The sequence below is a fragment of the Canis lupus genome, chromosome 4 (genome assembly GCF_048164855.1).
Source record: "Canis lupus baileyi chromosome 4, mCanLup2.hap1, whole genome shotgun sequence".
Taxonomy (NCBI): Eukaryota; Metazoa; Chordata; class Mammalia; order Carnivora; family Canidae; genus Canis; species Canis lupus.
This window is the reverse complement of record NC_132841.1, coordinates 17388756-17416381: the sequence shown is the minus strand read 5'-3', so window position 1 is coordinate 17416381 and position 27626 is coordinate 17388756. Positions and strand designations below refer to the sequence as shown.

The 27626-nt window shown below is 33.5% G+C and overlaps 1 long non-coding RNA gene across 1 annotated transcript in view; it reads right to left on the bottom strand.

Annotated features, from left to right (window-relative positions):
* LOC140631911 (uncharacterized) overlaps positions 1-27406 on the bottom strand; it is a 51711-nt gene extending 24305 nt beyond the window's left edge. Inside the window, exon 1 of the long non-coding RNA XR_012029461.1 lies at positions 27343-27406. This is a non-coding gene — a long non-coding RNA (uncharacterized lncRNA). The remainder of the gene's footprint in view (positions 1-27342) is intronic.
* Between the last annotated feature and the right edge of the window lie 220 nt (positions 27407-27626).

The window sequence follows — 27626 nt, the reverse complement described above, 5'->3', positions numbered from 1 at the left end:
ATGGGCAGAATACATGAATAGACATTTCTCCAAAGAAAACATGTGCCAATAGACACATGTAGAAACACTCAATATCAATTGGTGTCAGGGAAATACAAATCAAAGCCGCAATGATACCACCTCACAACAATCAGAATAGCTGAAATTAGCAAGTCAGGAAATGACAGATGTTGGCGAGGATGCAGAGAAAGGGGAACCCTTTTACACTGTTGGTGGGAATGCAAGCTGATGCGCCACTCTGGAACAGTATGGAGTTTCCTCAAAACATTGAAAATAGAGCTACCCTATGGCCCAGCAATTGAACTTCTAGGTACTTACCCCAAAGATAAAAACATAGTGATCCAAAGGGGTGCCTGAATCCCAATGTTTATAGCAGCAATGTCCATAATAGGCAAACTATGGAAGAAACCACACTATCCTTCAATAGATGAATGGATAAAGAAGATGTAGTGTATATATACAATGTAATACTACTCAGTCATCAAAAAAAAAAAAAAAGAAAGAAATCTTGCCATTTGCAATGATGTGGACAGAACTAGAGGGTATACTAAGTGAAATTAGTTAATCAGAGAAAGACAATTATCATATGATCTCACTCATATGTGGAATTTAAGAAAAAAACAGGATCATAGAGAAAGAGGAAAAAAATAAAATAAGATGAATTCAGAGGGAGATATCTCAAACACAGGAAAGAAACTGGAGGGAGGTTGGGGAGGGGTCACTGAGTGATGAGCTTTAAGGAGATCACATGATGTAATGAGAACTAGGTTTATATAAATTGATGAATCACTCACTGAACTCCTAACTTTGCAACTAATAATACACTATATATTAATTAATTGAATTTAAATTTAAAAGAAAATTAAAAGACTTTATTCATGAGAGACACACAGAGAGAGAGAGAGAGAGAGAGAGAGAGGCAAAGACACAGGTAGAGGGAGAAGCAGGCTCCATGCAGGGAACCCGATGTGGGACTGTTACCCTGGGTCTCCAGGATCACGTCCTGGGCTGAAGGCGGCGCTAAACCACTGAGCCACCCCGGTTGCCCTTAAAAAACATTTAAAAAAAATTTGTGTGTGTGTATGCATTCTTATTTCTTTTGATTAAGTACTAGAAGTGGAGTTTCTTCTACGATGTTTACTTTTATAAGAGACTCATAAACAGTATTCTAAAGTGCTTCTATTATCTTATATTCCCACCAGTTATGCATGAGAGTGGTTGATAATAAAAAACTATTATTCAATGTTGTCAGACTTAAATTTTAGTTATTATATTGGATATACAGTGGTATCTGATTGTGCTTTCACTGTGTATATCCTGAGGATTAAGTATGTTTAACATGTCTCATGTACTTACTGGCTCTTCATATATTTCTATAGTGAAATATCTAGACAAGTATTTCACCCATGTTTAATGGACTATCTTCCCATTATCACGTGTTAGAAGGTTTTTATGTAGTTTGAATAAGTTCTGTATCATATACATATATATTTCCTAAACTGTGATGCTCCCATTCTGTTTCTCATTCATTTTGTGTCCTGAAATCTATTTGCCCACACAAATGGCATAAAATATTTCCCTTGGTCTAATTTTAAAAATTTCATTATATATATAATATATAATATTTAATATATGTTATATATATTTTTTCACATTAAATTTTCCTGCAAAAATTTGTGTGTGTTCAAAAATAGACTCAAAACGGATGAAAAGCCAAATGTGAGACAAGAATCATTCAATATCCTGGAGAACACAGACAGCATATATATATATATATTTCACATTAAACTATAGTGTGAGGTAGGAATCAAAGTTTTTTGTTTGTTGTTCTTATGCAGATATCCAGCTTTCTGGTATCATTTGTTGAAGACTTTCATTTCCTGATTAAATTGCTTAGAAGTCTTTGATCTATTTATGCATTCTATACTGTTCAGAGATCAATTTTATCTATTCGTATGCCAACACTCACATTAACTTTTGAAATTAGATACAATAAATACTACCATTTTGTTATCTTTACGAAGTTATTTTGCCTTTTAAAGTATTTTATATTCCTATATAAATTCTTTAAACAACCTGTTAATTTCTGTTAAAAAAAATAAAGGATACAGAGATTTGATTTATATTAAACTACCTTAATGAGGGGTACCTGGCTGGCTCACTCAATAAAGCATGTGACTCTTGATGTTAGAGTGGCGAGTTCAAGCCCCATGTTGGGCATAAAGCTTAAATAAAATAAATAAATATATAAACCTATTTTCATCCAAAATCATGGTTTTTTAAAGTTTTTTTCTAGGTTATTATTAATTCCTATCAGCTATGTTCTGTAATTTTTAATGCAGCTTTCTAGCATACCTTTCCTCAAATATACTTCATATATTTTATTTCTTTGATGGAATATAAATGGCATTTAAATTTTTTTTAATTTCCAATTATTCCTTACTAGATTATAGAAAAACAAAATATTTTTATAAATTGACATATTCTGCAACCCTAAAATTTTATTCTATTTTATTTTATTTTTTAATTAATTAATTTATTTTTTTAAATTTATTTTTTATTGGTGTTCAATTTACTAACATACAGAATAACCCCCAGTGCCGGTCACCCATTCACTCCCACCCCCCGCCCTTCTCCCCTTCCACCACCCCTAGTTCGTTTCCCAGAGTTAGCAGTCTTTACGTTCTGTCTCCCTTTCTGATATTTCCCTCACATTTCTTCTCCCTTCCCTTATATTCCCTTTCACTATTATTTATATTCCCCAAATGAATGAGAACATATAATGTTTGTCCTTCTCCGACTGACTTACTTCACTCAGCATAATACCCTCCAGTTCCATCCACGTTGAAGCAAATGGTGGGTATTTGTCATTTCTAATAGCTGAGTAATATTCCATTGTATACATAAACCACATCTTCTTTATCCATTCATCTTTCGTTGGACAGCGAGGCTCCTTCCACAGTTTGGCTATTGTGGACATTGCTGCTATAAACATCGGGGTGCAGGTGTCCCAGCGTTTCATTGCATTTGTATCTTTGGGGTGAATCCCCAACAGTGCAATTGCTGGGTCGTAGGGCAGGTCTATTTTTAACTCTTTGAGGAACCTCCACACAGTTTTCCAGAGTGGCTGCACCAGTTCACATTCCCACCAACAGTGTAAGAGGGTTCCCTTTTCTCCGCATCCTCTCCAACATTTGTTGTTTCCTGCCTTGTTAATTTTCCCCATTCTCACTGGTGTGAGGTGGTATCTCATTGTGGTTTTGATTTGTATTTCCCTGATGGCAAGTGATGCAGAGCATTTTCTCATGTGCGTGTTGGCCATGTCTATGTCTTCCTCTGTGAGATTTCTCTTCATGTCTTTTGCCCATTTCATGATTGGATTGTTTGTTTCTTTGGTGTTGAGTTTAATAAGTTCTTTATAGATCTTGGAAACTAGCCCTTTATCTGATAGGTCATTTGCAAATATCTTCTCCCATTCTGTAGGTTGTCTTTTAGTTTTGTTGACTGTATCCTTTGCTGTGCAAAAGCTTCTTATCTTGATGAAGTCCCAATAGTTCATTTTTGCTTTTGTTTCTTTTGCTTTCGTGGATGTATCTTGCAAGAAGTTACTGTGGCCGAGTTCAAAAAGGGTGTTGCCTGTGTTCTCCTCTAGGATTTTGATGGAATCTTGTCTCACATTTAGATCTTTCATCCATTTTGAGTTGATCTTTGTGTATATGGTGAGAGAGAGTGGTCTAGTTTCATTCTTCTGCATGTGGATGTCCAATTTTCCCAGCACCATTTATTGAAGAGACTGTCTTTCTTCCAATGGATAGTCTTTCCTCCTTTATCGAATATTAGTTGACCATAAAGTTCAGGGTCCACTTCTGGGTTCTCTATTCTGTTCCACTGATCTATGTGTCTGTTTTTGTGCCAGTACCACACTGTCTTGATGACCACAGCTTTGTAGTACAACCTGAAATCTGGCATTGTGATGCCCCCAGATATGGTTTTCTTTTTTAAAATTCCCCTGGCTATTCGGGGTCTTTTCTGATTCCACACAAATCTTAAAATAATTTGTTCTAACTCTCTGAAGAGAGCCCATGGTATTTGATAGGGATTGCATTAAACGTGTATATTGCCCTGGGTAACATTGACATTTTCACAATATTAATTCTGCCAATCCATGAGCATGGAATATTTTTCCATCTCTTTGTGTCTTCCTCAATTTCTTTCAGAAGTGTTCTATAGTTTTGAGGGTATAGATCCTTTACATCTTTGGTTAGGTTTATTCCTAGGTATCTTATGCTTTTGGGTGCTGCAACCCTAAAATTTTAATTCATAATTTGATTAGATATCTAGATTTCTTTGGATTTCCTATATATGAAATTATTGAGTCTATAAATATGGTTTTATATCTTTCTTTTTAATTATTACATCTTTTATTTATATATTTTTTTCCTATTGCATTTGCTAAGGCCCCCAATGAAATGTTGAACAGAGTGATGAGAGTAGGTACTTTTGCCTTTTTCATAGTCTCAAGAGAAAGTGTCTAAAGTTGTAACATTAGAATAAATGTTATTTGTAGTTTATTTTTTCCTCTTTGTGAGATTGAAAACATATTTTCTAAGTTTGATGATAATTTTATCACAATATTTCAGTGCTTTTTTCTGCTTCTTTGAAATGATCATATGATCTTTCTCCTTTAATTATGTTAATTCAATAATTCATATGGATGTATTTTTCCATTTAAAAAACAAAACAAAACATTAAGTCCTGTGATAAATACTACTTGGTCATGAAACATTATTTTTTCATACATCACTGGATTAGCTAAATTATATACATTATATATTATATGTATTTTAAAAATTATTTTCTGAATTATAATTATCTAAATTATTTTAAGGAATTTTGCATAAATGTTCCTGAGAGACATCTTCCATAATTTTATTTTCTTTTTGGTTTTTGGGTATTGGGATTATGTGGCATTCTAAAAGACTTGGAAAGTATCAATTCTATCCTGTTTTTTCTGAAAATGTTTGGGTAAAAGTGTTATTCTTTTCTTCCTTAAATGTTTAATTGAACTTCCCAATTAAAGAACTACACTAGTTTGGAGTGTATTTTGTGGAAATGTATTTACTATACATTGAGTATTTTTAAAGATATAAGAGTATTCTGTTCTCTATTACTTCCAGTATAAATTTTGATAGTTTGTCTTTCGAACAATTTTTCAATATTATATATTATCAATTGTATTAGCCATACAATTGTTCATAATGTTTGTTTATTTTTTATTAGCTTTAGAATCTGCAGTAATTTACCTTTCTTCATTCCTAATATTGGTCACTTTTTAATCACATAAATTTTACTTCTACCACAGTGGTTTCATAGTGTTGTATTTTCTTTATCTATTCATATCTCGATGGACACTGAGGTTGTTTTCATATCTTGATTGTTGTGCATAATGCTGCAATAAACATGGGAATGCAGGTTTGTTTCTGCCATAGATAGATAGATAGATAGATAGATAGATAGATAGATAGATAGATAAATGATAGATATATATCATTATTTCATTTATGCCTGAGGCCAGATGCTCCTTATTTCATTTATGCCTGAGGCCAGATGCATCTTTCCCATTGAAGCTGGAAATTTCTCTTTTGATTTTATTTTGGCCTAACAAATTTGTTTTGAGTTTTTGTCACTTACTGATGCAGAATTTAGAGATACAAATTTCAAGACTTTTTTTCTTTTTTTAAGTGTATAAATACCATCTAAGTCCATATTATGTACTAGAAAAAAGACATGTTTAATAATATTTCTGAATAAGCACACTATTTTCATTTAATCTAGGAGAAGGAACCGATGTATACAAAATATTTAACATTTTATTTTACCAATATCCCAAAAATCAAGTATTCGTTCATCAGTGTACATTTAATATTTTCTTTATCAATTCTTTACCAAGAGGAAATGTATGCATCACTCTTTAAAATATAACTATCTATGTGTTCCAGAAATTCTCTTCTTCAAAGTCAGATACTGCCTCCAGCATATTGATGTAGCTTTCTGGGAATAAAGAGCATTTGGCTCATTTTTCTGTACTTATTTTTATGCCACTTTCTAAGTGACAATGTCTATATTTGGGGGAATAACTTTATAGGTTCACAGATTGCAGAAAGTGATTTGGGATGGGGCTAGAGGCTAAATTCTTTATTACCAAGTTAGTGTTATTATTTCTCATGACTTCATTAAACAGTTTTAACATTTTCAATTAAAATATATAGTTTGTTTTTACTTGTGTGCTAAAACAGCACCTATAATTTTGAGAGCATTTATTTTTAGTGAAATGCAGTCGCTCAATATTCTTGGAGTTGTATTAATGTAGGCACAAAATCATAATATATGAAGTTTAATAAGTTGAGGAGCACCTGGGTGCTCAGCTGATTAAGACTCCAACTCTTGATTTCAGCTCAGGTAATGATTTCATGGTCGTGAGATTGACCCCAATTGAGCACCGCATTTGATGTGAAGCCTGTTTAAGTTTCCTTTTTGCTCTCTCCCTCTACCACTCTTCCAACAAAAAAAGAAAAGACATTTAATAGGTTGGGCTAGGAGTCAGACATGAAGTTTCAGAAATGTAAAACTCCTCTATTCTTATAGTAGCTATAAACCACCTTGGGACAGACAGCAAGATAAACCAGAGATATACAGATTTTAGGCTGCCAATTTTGGTCATCATTGAAAAGTATAATAAATCTGAGAAACATAATTTAATCCATTTTGAAGTAAATTATTCATAGAATAATTGCTGTTACAGAAAGTAAGCATCTTTTTCTGTGTGTGGTAAAAATAACATTAAATTTACCATCTTGACTATTTTTAATTATACAGTTCAGTAGTGTTAAGAATATTTATATCATTGTGCAACAGATCTCTAGAACTTCTTGCAAAACTGAAACTCTATACTCATTGAACAGCAAATCACCATTTCCCCTCCCCCCAGTCTTTTTTATACCTTCTGTTTCTATGGTTTTGACTGCTTCCTACATATATCTTATGAATGAATTCATACAGTATTTGCCCTTTTGTGACTGGCTTTATTTGCTTAGCAAAATGTCCCTGAGGTTAATCCATACTGTAGTGTGTGACAGAAACTCCTTCATTCTAAATAATTTTCCAATGTACATATATTCCACATTTTCTTTATCCACTCATCTGTTGGTTGACTTTGGATTGCTTCCATCTTTTGGCTATTGTGAATAATGCTTCAATGAACATGACTCTGCAAATATCTCCTCTAGAAAGTAAGCATGCTTTCATTGGCCTATATGTGCCTGGCTTATCCTATTAATTTTTTTAAAAAATATTTTATTTATTCATGAGAAACACACAGAGAGAGGGGGGGAAGGGGCAGAGACACAGGCAGAGGGAGAAGCAGGCTCCATGCAGGGAGCCTGACGTGGGACTCAATCCAGGGTGTCCAGGATCACACCCTGGGCCAAAGGTGGCGCTAAACCGCTGAGCCACCAGGCTGCCCAAAGAAACCTGAATGCTTGTCTATAATTGACAGACATACAATGAACATGGACGAGGTACAAGGAAATACTGTATTTTTCAGTCCATAAAGACAACGACCATCAAGTTTAGAAATGCTCTACAGTTACACAAACACAGGATTTTATATATAGCAAAGTGTTGCCTGGTGTAAGAAATGGTGGATGGAGGCAAGATTAACACCTTCTCTCATCTCTATCTACTAGCCATATACAACCATTAATTGAACAATATAAATAGACACAGTGCTGCTGCCACACAGATTGAGATTCAAGAGAAATCCTCTCATGTCTCTTTTCAACCTCTTTATCAATATTATTGATTGCCTAACCATTATTGCATATTAGAGCCTCCTGCTCCATTTATTTCATATACCTTTGTGGCCTCTGGCCTTGAGCTTTTTTTTAAAAAAGATTTTATTTATTTATTCATGAGAGACACAGAGAGAGAGAGGCAGAGACATGGACAGAGGGGGAAGCAGGCTCCTCCCAGGGAGCCTGATGTGGGACTTAATCCTCAGACCTGGGATCACATCCAGACCTGAAGGCAGACGCTCAACTGCTGAGCCACCCAGGTGTCTCCTCTGAACTTCTTTTCATGGCTATAACATAAGCTAATACATGTATGGTTTTAACATGTGGTTCTAAAAACCATAATATTTAAAATAATTGTATATGGTAAAATAGAAGTGAATATATTTTATTACATAGATTTATTTTTGCATGTGTAAAAATGATCACCTGAGAAGCCAATCAATAATTTTGTTCACTTACTCAAAGAACCAGCTAATTTTAAAATAAAGGGGAAAATTATACCTTCTTCCTTAGTACCTAGTTCAGCCGTCATATTATCCTATGTTTTATTAATTTCAAAGCTATTTTATTGTAAAAGGTCATCAAAAGTAAGAAAAATCTCTCACCAAAATATTTTTTTTTCATCAAAAGATTAAGATTGTATCTAAAGTATTTGCCTTTTCTATCTTGGTTCCATAAACTAAGAAAAAATTCTGATTCTATTGATTAAAAAAATAAACAACTTTTATCTATTTTATCTATCCACCATTTAAATATAAAATGTTTTTTATATGTCTTGGATTATATAATCCTTAAAAGAAGTAAACATAGATTATTTTTATACTTATATGTATTTAGTTTTTATGCTGCAAAAATAATTCAAACATCACTGCTGAATATTACCCACTAGAATTTAAAAGGCATAAGAAGAGGGACATTTCTTTATTCATCTTTGTGTCCTATAGTGCTCAGAAGAGGGTCTGTCACAGCTGGCAATAGAGTAAATTTTTAAATAATAAATTATTGGATGCATGACCTGATATGACTCAGAAATAATATTTCCTGTTATTTTTGGCATATTATTCTATAATTGATAGATTTTATCATCTCTTAAATTAGTTAATTTTTATCATCTCTTAAAATTAGTTAATTTGCTCAATATATTCCAAATATATTTCTATGTTAATTTTCATCAGTTCATTATAGGTACATAAGAGTTTATTTCTGTTTGCACAATTAGATTATTTCCTCATTTTTCACTATTGTAAACAATGTTATGATGATCAAACTTTAGTTAAATCTTTGTGCATATCCATAATCACTTCTTGAGAATAAATTCCACAAAAGATAATAATTGAGTCTACTTATCTGTGATTTATGCATACAAATCACAATTATTGTTTCCTCCAAAACAAAATGTTTGTTGTTTCATATTACTTTTATTTTTTGAGCTTTATTGAGGCATAGTTAGCAATTAAGAAAGTAAGATATTTAAAATGAGCAACATAATGATTTAATATATGCATATATCATGAAAGGCTTCCGCTCATCTAAACATATCCATCACATCCATAAATAACACTTATCTGTCTCCTTTTTTGAGAACATTAAAGTTCACCTTTCTCAACAAATTTCAATTATACAGCAGTGGTATTAATTATAAGTCACCATGTTATTCATTGCATCCTCAGACCTCATTCATCTTATAGATGAAAGTTTCTACTTTTTTTTAACCAACCTCTCCCTATTCCCCCAACTCCCTGACTCCTTGATAACTACCATTTCACTCTCTATTACTACATATTCGGCTCTTTTAGATTCCATAAATAAGTAACATTATACATTATTTATCTTATTCTATCTAGCTTTTTTCACTTAACATAATTCTCTCAACCTCTTTCCATGTTATTAATGGCAGTATTCCATTTTTTTTTCATGACTGAATAAGATTCAATAAATTTTTCACCCATTGACCTGTGTTGATGGACATTTGGGTGGTTTTCATATATTGGCTATTGTGAGTAATGCTGTAATGAACATGGGGGAGCAGATACCTCTTTGACATCCTGTGACTATTCTGTTCATAATATATGTCCATCTTTATTGGTCTCTCTCTTTTTTAGCGACTCCTGTAACTTTATTTGGAGATTTTAACACTTTATCTTTTAGACTTGGTACACATAGTTTCCCATTTGCATCTTAGCTTTCTTTCCTTTCTTAATAATACTTTTAAATATGATACAAGTGAGTCACTCCTCCATTAACCACTTTCCACAGAAATAATTTGTCTTGTATTTTATAATATATAGTTCTTTTATTTAATTTGAGTGTAGTTGACACACAATGTTACATTAGTTTCAGGTATACAACATAGTAATTTATCATCTATATATGTTATGCTGTGCTCACAGAAGTGTAGCTACCATTTGTCACCATATAATGCTATCATAATATTATTGACTATATTCTCTATTGTGTCTTTTATTCCCATGACTTATTCATTTCATAACTGGCAGCCTACATCTCTCACTCCTTTTCATTCTTTATCAGTCAAAATTATTTCATTTAGCATAATATCCTATAATTCCAACCATTGTTGTTACAAATGGCAAGATCTCTTTTTCTGTCTCTTTTTCTCTCTCTATATATATATACACACACACTTATATATATTAATATATAATGGAATATCACACATATATAATGGAATATTAGCCATAAAAAGATTAAGAGACATATATAACTATATGTAAGTAATAGATACACATACCATATTTTCTTTATAAATTCATCTATCCATGGACACTCAAATTGCTTCCATATTTAGGTTATAGTAAATAATGTCACAAAAATATAGGAGTGCATATATCTTTTCAAATTAATGTTTTCATTTTCTTTAGGTAAATACTCAGTGGCATCACTGGATCATATGGTACTTCCATTTAATTTTATGAGAAATCTCCATAATATTTCCATAGTGGCTGAGCCAATTTAATTCCCACCTATAGTGCATAAGCGTTCCCTATTCTCCACATCTTTGCTAACACTTGTTATTTCTTATATTTTTTAATCTAGCCATGCTGACAAGTGTAAGGATTTTATTTGCATTTCCCTGATGATTAGTGACGTTGAACAACTTTTCATGTGTTTGTTGGCTATTTATATGTCTTCTTTTGAAAAATATCTATTCATGTATTCTCATTTTTTAATCAGATTATTAGTTTGTTGGGTGTTGAGTTTCATAAGTACTTTGTATACTTTGGATACTAACCCTTTGTCAGATATATTATTTGCAAATACCTTTTCCCATTCCATAGGTTGCCTTTTAATTTTGTGGATTATTTCCTTTGTTGTACAGAAGCTTTTTTATTTTGATGATATCCCGATAGTTTCTTTTTGCTTTTGTTTGCCTTGCCCCAGGAAACATATCTATAAGAAATTTCTATGGCCAAAGAGGTTGCTGCTTGTTTTCTATTCTAGGATTTTAATGGTCTGGGGTTTCACATTTAGATCTTTAATCCATTTTGAATTTATTTTTGTGTTTGGTGCAAAAAAGTGGTCCAGTTTCATTATTTGCTTGTTGCTATCCAGTTTTCCCAACACCATTTGCTGAAGAGACTTTTTCCCATTAGCTATTCTTTCCTGCTTCGTCCAAGATTGACTGACCATATACTTGTGGGTTCATTTCTGGATTTTCTATTCTGTTCTATTGATCTATGTGTCTATTTTTATGGCAGTACCATGCTGTTTTGATTACTATGGCTTTGTAATATAACTTGAAGTCTGGAATTATGATGCCTCCAGCTTTGTTTTTCTTTTTAAGGTTGATGTGGCTATTTAGGATCTTTTGTTGATCCATATAAGTTTTAGAATTATTTGTTCTAGTTCTATGAAAAAAGCTGTTGGTATTCTGGTAGGGATTCCATTAAATGTGTAGATTGCTTTGGGTAGTATAGACATTTTAAGAATATTTGTTCTTCTAATCCATGAGCATGGAATGTCTTTCCATTTCTTTGTATTATCTTCAATTTCTTTCATCAGTGTTTTATAGTTTTTAGAGTACAGGTTTTCATCTCTTTGATTTGGTTTATTCCTAGGCTTTTCATGATTTTGGTACAATTATAAATGGGATTGATTCCTTAATTTCTCTTTCTATTGCTTCATTATTGATGTATAGAAATGCTGTCTCCTTCATCCAGTGTTGTAGGGAAAGAGGAGGTGCATTTCTATACATCAGTTATGGCCAAATGGTGACTTTCTGTACATTGATTTTGTATCCTATAACTTTACTGAATTCTTGTATTAGTTCTAGCATTTTTGGTTGGAATCTTTTGGGCTTTCTATATAGACCATCATATCACCTGCAAATAATGAAAGTTTTACTTCTTCCTTGCCATTTTGTATGCCTTTTATTTATTTTTGCTGTGTGATTGCTGTGACTAGGACTTCCAGTACTATGTTAAATAACAGTGGTGAGACTGGACATCCCTGTCTTATCCCATAGAAGAGAAGTTCTCAGCTTTTCCCCACTGAGGAAGACATTAGCTGTAGGTGTTTCATATACGGTCTTTATTATGTTGAGATATATGCCCTTTACGCCTCTTTTGTTGAGGTTTTTATCATGAATGGATGTTGTACATTATCACATATTTTTCCTGTATCAATTGAAATGCTCACATGGTTCTTATCTTTTATTAATGTGGTGTATGTATCATGTTGATTGTTTTGCATATATTGAGCCACCTATGTAACCTAGGAATAAATCCTTTTGATCATGGTGAATGATTTTTAAAATATATTATTGGATTTGGCTTGCTAGTATATTATTGAGAATTTTTTAATTTGCTTTCATCAGGGATATTGGCCTATAGTTCATTTTCAGTAGAATTTTAATCTGGTTTTGGTATCTTGGTAATGTTGGCTTCATAGAATGAATTTAGAAGTTTTCCTTCCTTTTTTCTAGTTTTTGGAATAGTTTGAGAAGAACAGGTTTTAACTTTTATTTCAATGTTTGATAGAATTTACCTGTGAAGTCAGCTGGTCTTGGACTTTTGTTTGGTGGGAGTTTTTGATTACTGATTTAATTTCTTTGCAGATTATCTGTCTGTTCAGATTTTCTATTTCTTCCGGTTTCAGTTTGGGTAGTTTATATGTTTGTAGGAATTTATATACCTCTTCTAGGTTGTCCAATTTGTTGGCATAGAGTTTTTCATAATATTCTCTTATAATTGCTTGTATTTCTGTGATGTTCATTGTTATTTCTACTCTCACTTGTGATTTTTTTATTTGGGTCATTTCTCTTTTCATTTTGATAAGTCTGGCTAGAGGTTTCTAAGTTTTATTAATTTATTTTTTTTCTGGTTTCATGGAACTGTTCTATTGTTTTTTAAAGTTTCTCTATCATTTATTTCTGCTTTAATCTTTATTATTTCCTTCCTTCTGTTGGTTTTAGGTTTCATTTGTTGTTATTTTTCTAGCCCCTTTAGATGAAGGGGTTAGATGAAGGTGAAGTTGTTTATTTGGGATTTTTCTTGGTTCTTGAGATAGGCTTGTATTGTTATATACTTCCCTCTTAGGATCACTTTTGGTGTGATCCAAAGGTTTTAAACAATTGTATTTTCATTTTCATTTGTTTTTATGTATTTTTATGTGTGTGCCACAAAGAAAACTACCCTCCCCCCTCCAGAAAATAAGGAGATCACAGGGAATAGCTTCCAAAGCTATGACTCCCTGAGAGAGGGTGAATGAGTTCCTTTTGTTTAGGGTTAGGATGAATATTCAGGTAAGGAAACCTGGTCATCTATGTATAGGTGGACATAAGTTCACACATATACCTTAAGGAAACATGCCTATACATAAATTGTAATGTTACATAAGTGATCCTGAGGCTTCTTTTTAGGCAGAGATTTTACTATCATAATGTTGTAAAGGTCATTTCCAGAGGTCACATTTCCATGGTCCATCTGCACAGGTACAAGTCAGGTTTAGCTCATATGGTCTGGGTGGTCTGAGCCAACAGGAGATTTTGTCAGAGCAGTGGTCACCACCTGAGGAGTGATTGAGGGTTTCATTTGCCTGGTCCTGACGCATGCTTCTTCCAGTGACCCAAGGAGTTGCTGTCTCCTTCATCCAGGGTTGTAAGGGAAGGAGGAGGTGCACAAAAGCCAAGCAGCCAGGGTGAAGATTTAAATGGGAATAACAACAAGCAGAACAACAAACAGAGCAAATAACCAGGTGGGACAGATATTTCTTTCAATCTTCCAGAATTTACTCAATAACCAGGTGGGATAGAGATTTCTTTCAATTTCTCAGCAAACAGGTGGGATGGAGATAGAGATTTCTTTCAATCTCCCAGGCCCTAGACTAGTCTCTGTTAAATAACTCCCATTTGGCCAGGCTGGGGCATCCAAGCCCCTGAATGGCTGGACTGTGTGATCATTTGTCACCTGGGAATGTCTAGACTCAACTATAGACCCTAATTGAGTGTTCAGTCCACCAAAGTGTTTACCAGAGAGGCTCTGTTACCGGGGCATTCTATTATGCCATCTTGCCCAGACTTTGTGAGACAACTCTAGTTTTACCTCTAAAAGCTGTGCCATGGGCCTAGCATACTTTCTCCCAAGGGAAATCTTTCAGACTAAAAGTAAGCAGAATGATAACTGGATTTCAAGTGATAGAATGCCAGGCTAGTGGTCACAGGCACTAAGCTGACAGAATCTACTCAGGAATCTGCCCCCAGTGCCAGTAGCTTGAATAGACTAGCCCAGACAAGCTTCCACTGAATGCTGCTCTATCCACTGGAAACCAGGGACCTGGAGGATAGAACCACATAAAGACTTGCTGCCATTCTTTCTCCTCCTCCCCCTCCTCTTCCTCTTTCTTCTTCTTCTTCTTCTTCTTCTTCTTCTTCTTCTTCTTCTTCTTCTTCTTCTTCGATTTCCCAGTTGATCCACTCATTGTTTAGTAGCATGTTGTTTAACTTCCATGTATTTGTGGGTCTTTCCAGGTTTTTTCTTGTGGTTGACTTCTAGTTTCATAGCATGTGGTCAGAAAAAATGCATGATATGACTTCAATCTTTTTGTATTTGTTGAGCCTGTTTTGAGACCTAATTTGTGATTTATTCTGGAGAATGTTTCATGTGCACTTGAAAAAAAATGTGCATTCTGTTGTTTTAGCATGGAATGTTCTGAATATATCTGTTAATTCCATCTTATTCAATATGTCATTCAAAGCCATTGTTTCCTTTTTTATTTTCTGTTTAGATGATTTGTCCATTGATGTAAGTAAGGTGTAAAGTCCCCTAATATTATTGTATTATTATCAATTAGTTCCTTTATGTTTATTATTGTTTTATATATTTGGGTACATAAATATTTATAATTGTTATATCTTCTTGTTGGATTATCTCCTTTATATTTTGGTGTCTTTAGAGCTAAAATGAGTCTCTTGTAGGTAGCGTATAGAGGGCCTTGTTTTTATCCATTCTGATGCCCTACGTCTTGATTGGAACGTTTAGTCCATTTACGAAGTAATTATTGGTAAATATTTGTTTATTGCCATTTTCTTACTTGTTTTATCATTCATTGGGTCTGAAAACTTTCTCTGATCCTTTCTTGTCTTTGTCCCTTTTGGTCTTTCCTTTGCACTCAAACTACCCCCTTTAATATTTCTTGCAGGGTTGCTATAGTGGTCACGGTCTTTGTTTGCCTAAGAAATTCTTTATCTGTCCTTCAATTCTGAATAATAGCCTTCCTGTATAGAGTATTCTTAGTTTCAGATTTTATCCCTTTCAGCACTTTGAAAATACTATGTCGTTGCCTTCTGGCTTGTCAAGTTTCTGTTGAAAAATCTGCAGCTAACCTTATGAGTCTTCCTTTGTAAGTTAAGAACTTTTTTGTCCTGCTGCTTTTTGGAGTTTTTTTTTTTTTTATCACTATATTTTGCAAATTTAATTACAATAAGTCTTTTGTGTTGGCCTGCTTTTATTGATTTTTATGGGAATTCTCTGTGTCTCCTGGATCTGGATGCCTGTTTTCTTCCCCAGATTGGGAAAGTTTTCAGTTATTACTGCAAATGAAACTTCTACTTCTTTTCTCTTCTTCTTTTTTTTAGAATTCTTATAATACGAATGTTATTACATGTGATGGAGTCCCTGAGTTCCCTAAGTCTGTTCTCATGTTGTACAATTCTTTCTCTCATTTGTTCATCTTCATTATTTGACATTATTTTTGTCTTCTAAGTCACTACTTCATTCCTTAGCTTCTTCCAGCCTGTTTCCAATCTAGTTTATTGCACTCTTCATCTCTGATTGATTCCTTTTGAACTCTTTTATCTTTGTGGAAAAGATTTCACCAATATCTTCTACTTTTCCTCAAGCCCAGTGTGTATCTTTATAATTGTTGCATTAAGTTCTCCATCAGGCATGTTACTTCTCTGCTTCACTTAGATTTCTGGCCATGGTCTTATCTTGTTCTTTCATTTGGGATACATTCCTCAGTCTTCACATTTTGATTAAGTCTCTGCCTTCTTCTCTGTTAGAAGAGTCCGTTATGTCTTCTGTTCCTGAAAGTTATAGCCTTATGAAAAAGAGGGCATGTAGTGCTCAGAGACTGGGGCTTCAGAAAATGTCTCCAGTTTGTGCTGCATGCACTCTAATATTGTGTCTTGGCTTCTCTATCCTTAAGGTTAGTCATTTGCAGAGTCTCTTCTTGCCTGTTGTGGGCAGTGCTTGGTCTCTGGCCTGAATGTGGCAAGTTTTAACTAGCTTTGTTCTGTTCTGCTTGTCAAATGAGGTCTGACACCACCTCCACCAGACCTGAGGCCTTGTAAAACTCTGGTTAGGAGATGTGTGGTGTTTTCCAGGATTTGTACTGGTCTTCTGGGGGAGAGGGGCACCCACCGTGCTGGGACTGAGGCAAACATGATTGAGAAAGGTAGTAAGGGAGTGGTGCTTGGTGTAAGAAGTTAGACAACCAGTGTCAGCTTTGCACTGCTTTCTGAAGATGGCTCTGTGTTTATGCTGAGGGGCAGAGGAGGGAAATGGCACTAGCTAGCTACTTTGTTCCTGGAGAGGTATCTCCATGAATGCTTCCTCTCAGACACACACTTCAATTAAAGTGAATATTCTTCCTACTGTGTGCCCCAGGCCCTCTTCAGATCCTATTTCAACACTCTTTGCCCCCAGGTTGTTGGCTTGCCTTTTCTCCAGGAGCAACCCAGTGCCCTCTGAGCTCTGTCCCTTCTAAGTCTGCTGACTTTAAACCTCCAGGCCTTAAGCCTTGCTGCTTGTAAGAACTCATGAAATTCATCTCCTCTCGTTTTCCATGTCAATAACTTTGAGGAGATGTTCTCTTTGTGTGTTCCCCTGTGTGCTCCTCTCTCTTTTTCCCTTCTCCAAAAACACAGCTCTTTTACCACTGTAGCACCTGTGATTCATTTCTCGCCTAAATCATGTATCCACACATCCTAATTTCTTTGATGTATCCTCTTTTCTCCCTTTAGTTGTTCTTTGTTCTGTCAGTTTTCAGGTCAATTTCTGGTGAATTTAGAATGATTTGATAATTATCTAGTTGAGTTTGTGGGACAAGGTAAAACTAGGGTCCTCCTACCCTACTGCCATTTTCTTCTTTTCTAGATAAGCCATTTGTACCAATTATCTAAGACCTGTGAGATAATGCCAGCTTATTGATCTTATTTTACTAGTGAGAGGGGGAAAAATGTCCCTTCCAAGATTATTTTCAATATGAACTCTTTAATATGAAGGTGACAGTCATTACTGTCATAGTTGGTAATTCCGTTACTGCTTCAAATTTAGCCTCATATAAATCATTTTATAATTTATTACTTGTGATTACAGAATAAAGGAAGACTTAGACAACCATATTTAAGAAATAAGACAAATCTAGATCTGAAAAGCCCAATAATGTCTCTACATACATCTGGCTTAAAAATCATAGTCTCCCCTCCGCAACCCCCACACACAGATATTTCTTTGTCTTCTTTGTTTCTCAGTACTTATCAGAGCCTGGCAGACAGCTCACCAGTTCACTTTCTTTTCAACATTCTTTACATTTAGAAATATTAATTAAGTTCACAATCACTCTATATTTATCTGGATTATGCATTCATTTCCAGGAGTAGGTCCTTCATCATTATTCTTTGGTAATACTACATGAGTAAATTAAATTAGGCTACATAAACTAGTATTAAATCAATATTTCATCCTAACCATCAAAAACTTAAAAATAACTGTTATTTAAATCCTAAATGTGGTTACAGTGATACATTTATATTCACACTAGATTCAAAATACAAAATTATTTCTGAATTTTTAAAAAAATATTTCTAAATATCTGATGTAATATTTACCATTTTTACTATGGATTCTACAAACAAACCTGGTATTGTCAGATATCGTTGAATAAATTAGCCTGGTTCTACTAGCATAGAATTTGTATGAAAGCATGACTTAGTCTTATTCAAATCTACATTACAATGTGCTATGGCACATAGTAGGTATTCCATAATATTTGTTGAAAGGATGAACAAGTAGCCTTTTTTGACTTAGTACAGGAATATTCTGACACCATAAATGTTAATGTGTGTAATTATCTTTTCACTTTATCTTTGACTCTTTTAACCATCTTATTATTGGGTTTTGGGTAATCGATAATTTCAATTTATCCTTGACTCTCAGTCCATCCTTGGTCCTGAGTATTATACATTCCCTTACCTCAGTTTTGTAGTTTAACTTAAGTGTGATTCACTTTATGATACATTTCTCATCTTTGTTCCCAAATAATCTTTAACTTTATTGAGCACAATTTACTTTATAGGTAGTAGAAGTCCTAGAATTTCAGTTACTAAATTATTTATTTAAATACTTTTCTTGAGAATAATTGAACATAAGACCAAAAGTCATATGTGATTTTTCTTCTTCTAAGGTCTGATATAAATTAGTTGTAACATTTTAATTAGAACCTTAATACATTTCATTTCTGTAATGCATAAAATAGTGCCAATCCTGCCTCAATGTATTTTTCATTATGAAATTTGTGACAAACCTGGTTAAAGAGTAATGTGCAATGTAAATTTAAGAAAAAAATTAAAAAGACAACTCCTTTAATTAATAAGTGATCATAGCAAGGTTACAGGACAAATGTTTAATACACAAAATCAATTGCTTTCTTATATACCAATAAGTGGGATTTTAAACTAAAAGCATGGTATTATTTACATTAGCATCCTAAAATATGAAATACTTAGTTATAAATCTAACAAAATGTACATAACTATATGAGAAAAACTATAAAATTTTGATGAACAAAAGCAAAGAACTATATAAATAGAGAAATATTCTATGTTCATGGATATGCAAACTCAATGTTGTCAAGCTGTCAGTGCTTCCCAACTTGATCAATGGAATCCCAATCAAAATACAGCAAGTTATTTTTTGAATAGTGACAAATAGATTCAAAGCTTATATAGAGAGTCAAAAGACCCAGAATACCCAATACAATATTGAAAGGAGAAAAGCAAGTCTGACGACTGATGCCCCCCCATAACTATAAGGCTTACTTTAAACCTACAGTAATCAAGAGAGTATAGTATGTGCAGAACAAATAGATCAGTGGAATAGAGTACAGAGTAGAGAGATAAAGCCCCATAAATGTATTCAGTCACTCTTTGACAAAGAAGCAATGAAAATTCAATGGAGCAAATATAGTTTCTTTAACAAATGCTTCTGGAACAACTGAACATCCATATGCAAAATAATGAAACTGGACACAGACCTTCACCAAAATTAACTCAAAATGGATCATAACTTAAACATAAGATGTGAATCTATAAAATTCTAGAAAATAAGAGCAGAAAACCTAGATGATTTAGGGTATGGTGACTCATTTTTAGGTACAATACCAAAATATAGATCCATGAAAGAAATAATTGGTAGTACAACAAAAAATAGATCCATGAAAGAAATAATTGATAAATTGGATTTCATCAAACTTAAAACTTCTGCTTTGTGAAAAATAATGTCAAGAGATAAGAAATAAAACCACAGACAAGGAGAAAATATTTACAAAAAATACATCTCATAAAAGACTGGTGGCCAAATTATACAAAGAACTAAAACTCAACAATAAAATAAAAATATAATAAATTAATAAATAAATAGGCCAAAGACTTCAACAGACAACTTGGAAGCAATTATGATGTCCTCAATAGATGAATGGATAAACTGTGGCCCATCCAGACAATGGAATATTGTTCAGTGTCAAAAAGAAATGAGCTGTCAAACTATGAAAAGACATGGAGAAACCTTAAATTCACATTAACATGTGAAAAAAACAAATCTGAAAAAATTCCATACTGTGTTATTCCAACTGCATGACATTCTGGAAAAGCCAAATTTGGAAATAAAAAAAAAAAAAATCAGTGGTTGTCAGCCAGAGTTGGATGATGGGGTTGAGGGAAGAATTTTAGGGCATTGACAGTACTCTATATGTATATATTTGTTCAAATTCATAGAATTTACAATATCAAACGTGAACTGTAATGTAAAAATTGGACTTTTGGTGATTATAATATGTCATATTCATTAGTCAAATGTAATAGATGTAACACTCTGGTAAAGAATGTTCATAATGGGGTAAGCTTACCTTGTATGGGTGCTATATAGGAAATATCTGTAACTTCCTCTTGAGTTTGCTATAAACCTTAAACTCCTCAAAAAAAAGTCTTAAGAAATATTTGTTTGAAAACTTAGTGATAGTTTTCTCGGTCTTTTTTTTCTTTTTTTTTATAAATTTTTTTTTTCAATTTTTATTTATTTATGATAGTTACAGCGAGAGAGAGAGAGAGAGAGAGAGAGAGAGAGAGGCAGAGACATAGTAGGCAGAGGGAGAAGCAGGCTCCATGCACAGGGAGCCCGACGTGGGATTCGATCCCGCGTCTCCAGGATCGCGCCCTGGGCCAAAGGCAGGCGCCAAACCGTGCGCCACCCAGGGATCCCCGGTCTTTTTTTTTCCTGTAAAATCTACCTGAATGCAGATAGGAGAGACATTGAACATAAACAATATAATTCTCTGAACATGGATAATACAATAAATAAAAATTCATGGGAAACATATATAAATTCCAGCCTCAGAAATCGAAAGATAATTTTTTAAAAGATTTTATTTACTTATTCATGAGAGATACACAGAGAGAGGCAGAAACATAGGCAGAGGGAGAAGCAGGCTCCCTATGGGGAGCCTGATGTAGGACTCAATCCCAGGACCCTGGAATCAGGACCTGAGCCAAAGGCAGATGCCCAAACACTGAGCCATACATGTTTCCCCAATGGGAATTTTTTAAGTAAATTGGAATATTATCTAGGCTTGATTCTCACTACTGGAAAAGCTCTCTAAAATTTTAATTGATTATTTTTTGCCATTATTTTTTATTCAATTAAAAAATGTAAGCCACAGAGTATCTTTTTTGTTGAGGATAGTGTCAAGAAAGAGTGTGATGGTGAGAAATCAACTAAGACATTTCTGGAATAATATTTATTTAATTAGCTTTGTATAACCCACCCAAAGCCCCAAGACCAGCAGGACAACAGGAACAGCAATAATAATATTATGTTGATGGTCACTTAGAACTTGCATTTTGATGATGATGAATAAAAATAAAATCCAGAGTACTCTATTAAGCAATTTGGCCAGATCTTCTTCATTGTAATTGCCTATAAACTATTTCATTTTTGAACAAACACTACTAGATATATCTGCTGCTGCTTTTTAGACATAAATACCACATGCTCTGAAAAATATAAAATTGGTGGTATATTTCACTGCCAGCTGTATTTTCTCTCTGCCAGTTATGTAATAAAATCAATAAAAATTACTACTTTGCTAACTTGGCTTATATAATATGCTTGCTGGTTCAATATAGTAAATGTCAATTTGTTTATTCAGGTATTTAGACATCTTATGTTTTATTTTTATTACATTTTTAGTGAAAGAACCCCCTCAATCCTAGGTTAATAAAATCCACTGTTCATCAGCCAGAAAAGTATATGTAATAAAATATCATCCTGAGTAATAGGAAAGCTCAAGATTTTAGGAAAAAAAAATATGTTCCAATTAGAAATATTTACATTTAAATATTTCAACACTGTTTTTCTTTATAAAGGATGAAAGCTTATATTTACTTTTGAGGAAACTATTACTTGATTCTTGGAAAAATATTAATGATATGTATATTTCTTTCAATCATACTAATGTAGAATAAGTGCCTAATCATTCTTGGGGTAGATTCACATGCAATAAAATAATTGAATAATGTTTGACATAACATAGGATCATTCTGCAAACGTAAATTGGATGATATTTACTTGAACTGGATTTACATGTATTTTTGGCTCTTTTGAGGAGAAAAGTTACATTTCTCATTGGATGTAGATTACCAGATATATTATTGTACTGGATAAATTGTGTCATGTTCTTATTTGTGGAGGGTTTTTAAATTTGTTTCATTTTCTCACTTTTCTCTCCTTGAGTATGTGTGTTTGTCTGTGGGTGTTTCTTTTATCTTTGTACTATGTTTATTATTCAGAATATATTAATTAGAAATGGTGAGAAGTGCCAGATAAAAATATGAACTTCTTTGTATGAGGCCACAGACAACAATCAGATCTCACCATTCAGTGTGGCATGGCTCATTCTCAGAGAGGCCCCATTTATTCACTCTATTTTAATTAAATCTTTTTTACTATTCTTTATATCTCAAAACCATTTTTGTTTTGTTTTTTTTTCCCTAAAAATGAGTTCTTATATATTTTTACATTAATTATCTGATTTCATTAGAATAGAATAATTAAATTTACATGTGCAAATCACCAAGGTGCTTCATTTTATTCCTGTAACTGTTCTCCTCATTTTCATAAGATTCCATTTTTCTGAAAGGAACTTAAAATTGTCAATTAATACCCTCATTTCAAACTGTCTCAGGTAAACTCTATGTTACATACATAAGAACTAAATCATTAAGGCTTTACTTGCTTTCCCTTGACAAATGGTGCAGTCACTAGAGCTAGGCTACTAGTTTTTTAAGCATGATGATATATGAAACTGATTGTTCTGTTTATTTTTCCACTGGAATCATTCAGCAGTTTGAGGTGGACTCCATGGCATGGATACAATTAGAATGCTTGACTGTACATGTTTTTGTGAGAGAGCAAAATGAGGTAATCTGGCCCTTGCCTATAGCATCAAGGATAAAACAGGGGTTGTAGACTCTGCAAGTGGCCACCTCTAGCCACAGCAGTAAACTATCTTTGCTGTTCTTCCCTTTCCTTCCATCATTATTGACTATTTGGTAAAGGCTTATATAAAGTCAGATTCATATGTAAAATCTATGGACTTTCTTTATGCAAATGCACAGTTTCCTTTCTTTGTTACTGTAGTGTATCAAGAAGTAATGTTTTCTCCATGTAGTAATCTATTATTGTGTATAATGGCAGCAACCTAAGGGAAATATCTATTAAAAAGGTCTAGGTCAACTTGATTTAATAAAGAGTAAAACTAGAAGATTGGTTGAGGGTGAATTTGTGAAAATATATTAACCCTTTGGAGATTCCTAGTAAAACAGAAAAAGAAATGGGTATGTTGGAGTTGAAAGATAGGTTTCTCTGATTAAAAAAAAAAGTGAGGAGAATCTGAACTTTGCTATTTTGCTTTATGGTTTTGTAGTGAGGACAAAAAAAGAATGCAAACTTAATGGCTGATGAAGCTTGTAAAAATTTAATCTTACTCAGAATTTCAGGGTATTTATCCTCTCACAATTACCATCCTTGATTTTTATAATGATATATAGATTTAGACTTTGTAATTTAAATTTTTTTTTGTGTGTGAGAAAAGTTCAAGAATGTGGTGTGTGTTGAATGAATCCCAAAATCAGGTTTTGCTCATTTAATATTTCTATATGCATTTTAATTGTAGTAAAGCACATATAACATAAAAATACCATTGGTATCATTTTTAAGTGTACATCTCATCAATATTAAAATATATTCATATTATTGTGCAGCCATAACAACATCCATCTTTGGAATTTTTTTATCTTTCCAGATTGAAACTTCATATCCATTAAACAATAACTCCCTATTACTTCCTCCTCCTAGCTCCTAGCAGCCACCATTATATTTCCATCTCTATAAATCTGACTACTCTGTGTGCACTTCATATACGTGTAATCATACAGGATTTGTCCTTTTGTGCCTGGCTTGTCACTCAGCATAATATTCACACTGTCCATCCATTTATTTTAGTGTATGCCAGAATTTCCTTTCTTTTTAAGGCTAAATAATATTACATTGTATATACCACATCTTGTTTATTCATTTACATATTGATGGGCACTTAGGTTATTTCCACATTTTGGATATTGTGAATAATGCTGCTAAAAACATGGATTTGCAAATATCTGTTTGTTTCTCCTTTTAATACTTTTGCGTATATACCAGAAAGTGGAATTATTGAATCTTATGGTAATTCTATATATTTTTATATTATTGTATTTTATTTTTAAAGAGACAGTGAGTGGTTGGGGGTGCGGGGGTGGAGAAAGGGAAAAGGAGAGAGAGAATCTCAAGTAGGCTCCATGCCCAGTATGGAGCCTAATGCAGGGCTCAGTCTCATGATCCCAAGATCATGACCTGAGCCGAAATCAAGAGTCAGATGCTTAACTGATGGAGCCACCCACGTGCTCCAGTAATTCTATTTTTATCTTTTTCAGGAACTGTAGAACGTTTTCATATTGGTTGCACCACTTTACATTCCTACCAGAAGTGCACAAGGGTTCCAATTTTTCCAAATCCTTACCCACACTTATTATTTTGTTCTGTTTTTTGTTTGCTTGCTTGTTCTATAATGGCAATCCTAACGGATATGAAGAAGTATCTCACTGGAATTTGATTTTCATTTCCTTAATGATTAGTGATGTTAAGTATCTTTTCATGCTCTCATGGTTCATTTGTACAGCTTTAGAGAAATATTTATGCAAGTTCTTTGCCTATTTTTAAATATTTTATTTAAATTCAATTTTCCAACAGATAGTATAACACCCAGTGCTCATCTCATCATGTGCCCTCCTTATTGCCTGTCACCCAGTTACCCTATCCTCCCACCCACTTCCCTTTCTGCAACCCTTTGCTTTGTTTCCCAAAGTTAGGAGTCTCTCTTATTTGTCTTCCTCGCTATTTTTTTCCCAGTTTCCCTCCTTTCCCTTATAGACCTTTTCAATATTTCTTATATTCCACCTATGAGTGAAATCATGCAATAATTGTCTTTTTTCCAATTGACTTATTTCACTCAGCATAATTCCCTCCAGTTCCATCCATATTGATGTAAATGATATGTATTCATCCTTTCTGATTCTTTGCCTACTTTTTAAATAAGTTGCTTGCTTTCATTTTGTTGCTTTGTAGGTGTTCCTTATATATTTGGTATTTTAACTCCCTTATCAAATATATGATTTGCAAATATTTTCTCCCATTTTGTGGGTTGCCTTTCCATTAAGTGATATTATCTTTTGATGCACCATTTCCAAATTTTTATTAGTCCAATTGACCTATTTTTCTTCTGGTACTTGTGCTTTTGGTGTCATATCTAAGAAATCATAGCCAATTCCAATGTCATGAAGGTTTACTCCCAGGTGTTCTTCCAAGAACTTTATAGTTTTAGTTTTTATATTTAAGTTTGATCTATCTTGAGTTAACTTATTTTTTTAGTTAAATATATTCCTGTATATGGCGTAAGGGTTCAACTTTACTTTTTGCATATGGATATCCAGTATTCACAATACCATTTGCTGAAAAGACTGTTCTTTTCTCTACATATATTTATAATGAACTTAAAATAGATTATATAATAAATGTTAGTACTAAGTTGCTATCATTCAATATGATTTCTAATATGTGATATATTTTGAATAAGAGGATTGTGTGATTGCAGATAAAGAGAATAAATTTATGCGTGAGAAGAATTTTGTTATTTCAATAACAAAATGCATTTGAGTTATTTTTTAATATTGTATCCTAATCTTAAGCCCACTTTATAGTGTACTATTCAAAATGTAGATTACATTAACTTTTAAATCCAAAAATATGAGAACAATAAAATAACATCTAAGCTTATAGAAACATAAGAATGTGTAAAATCTTAGGGCCTTATACTTAGAGGTTTTTTTTTTTTCCTTCCTTTAGAGACTATAACTAAAATAGGTACTTCCTATTGATTTTTGTATATGAAAATTCCAATCAGTGAGGAAACTATTCATATTGAACACAATTTTTTTATAAGTGGAATGCAACAAATATTTTAAAACTCAAAAGGGAATACAAGAGAGACGCCTGGGTGGCTCAGTGGTTGAGCGTCTGCCTTTGGCTCAGGGCATGATCCCGGAGTTCTAGGATCGAGTCCTGCATCAGGCTCCCTAAAAGGAGCCTGCTTCTTCCTCTGCCTGTGTCTCTACCTCTCCTCTCTCTCTCTCTGTGTGTGTGTGTGTGTGCCTCTCATGAATGAATAAATAAAATCTTAAAAAAAAGAAAAAGGGGGGGAACACAAGAATTGAAAATAACAAGAGGTAAGATTTTTACTTTGTTGAAGTTATTAAGATAATACAGTTAATTTATGCATACTTGTAATTTGAAAAATTACAAATAAATCAAAGGCACATATTTCCAGCAGTTTAGTGCCACCTTCAGCCTGGGGTGTGATCCTGGAGACCCGGAATCGAGTCCCACATCCGGCTCCCTGTCCGGAGCCTGCTTTTCCTTCTGCCTGTCTCTTTCTTTCTCTCTGTCATGAATAAATAAATAAAATCTTTAAAAAAAGGCATGCAATTTTGGAAAGTGGTTTATTCATACTTCTAAGATTTAAAGATTTATTATTAAAAAATAAAAAATAAAGATTTGCTATTGTTGCTATTATTTAAAATTTTATTGAAGCATAAATTTGGAAGATTGGGGCTTTTTCCTCACATCTCTATTACTTTTAAATAACACTATGTTAACACATCATGTCATTACTAAATGTCTTTCAATAGTTTTTTTACTGAACTTTAAGTAAAATTAAGCCTACTGATAGTCTGGCATTTAGTCACAGAGTAGTTTGCTTGCACTTACCCTTTTTCCTGGAAACAAGGAAAAATTGTAGAAAAAAGAAATAAAATATAACATTTTGAAGGCTCTGGAGTGTGACCAATACATTACAGTACTATGTACAAAAGCATAGTAAAAGGCACCTGAGTGGTTCAGTTGGTTAGGTATCTGCCTTCTGCTTGAGTCATGATCCCAGAGTCCTGGGGTAGAGCCCTACATCAGGCTCTTTGCTCAGTAGGGAGACTGCTTTTCTCTCTACTGCTCCCCCTACTTGTGCGCTCTCTCTCTCTTTCTCTCTCTCTCTCTGTCAAATAAATAAAATCTTTTTTTTAAATAAAGTAAAAGATAAATGTATGGCTTACCTCACGGATCTCTGGTTGGCTCAGCATTTGAAAATCAATCCACATAAGCAGTCCAGAGCCACCTGGATAATACAGCTAAAATTAATGGAATAGGACCATGGTTCTATTTGTCGATCTATGGAACTGAGGCCCTGATTAAGAGGGACAGTCAGGGCCATTCACAATCCACTACTGGGGTTGAAATTCTTGGACCAGTGCAAGATGGACCAGAGAAAAAACATTTGTCAAGACTGTTTTAATTAATCAAGAATGAAAGAGTTTTGAGGACAATGAGATACCATGAT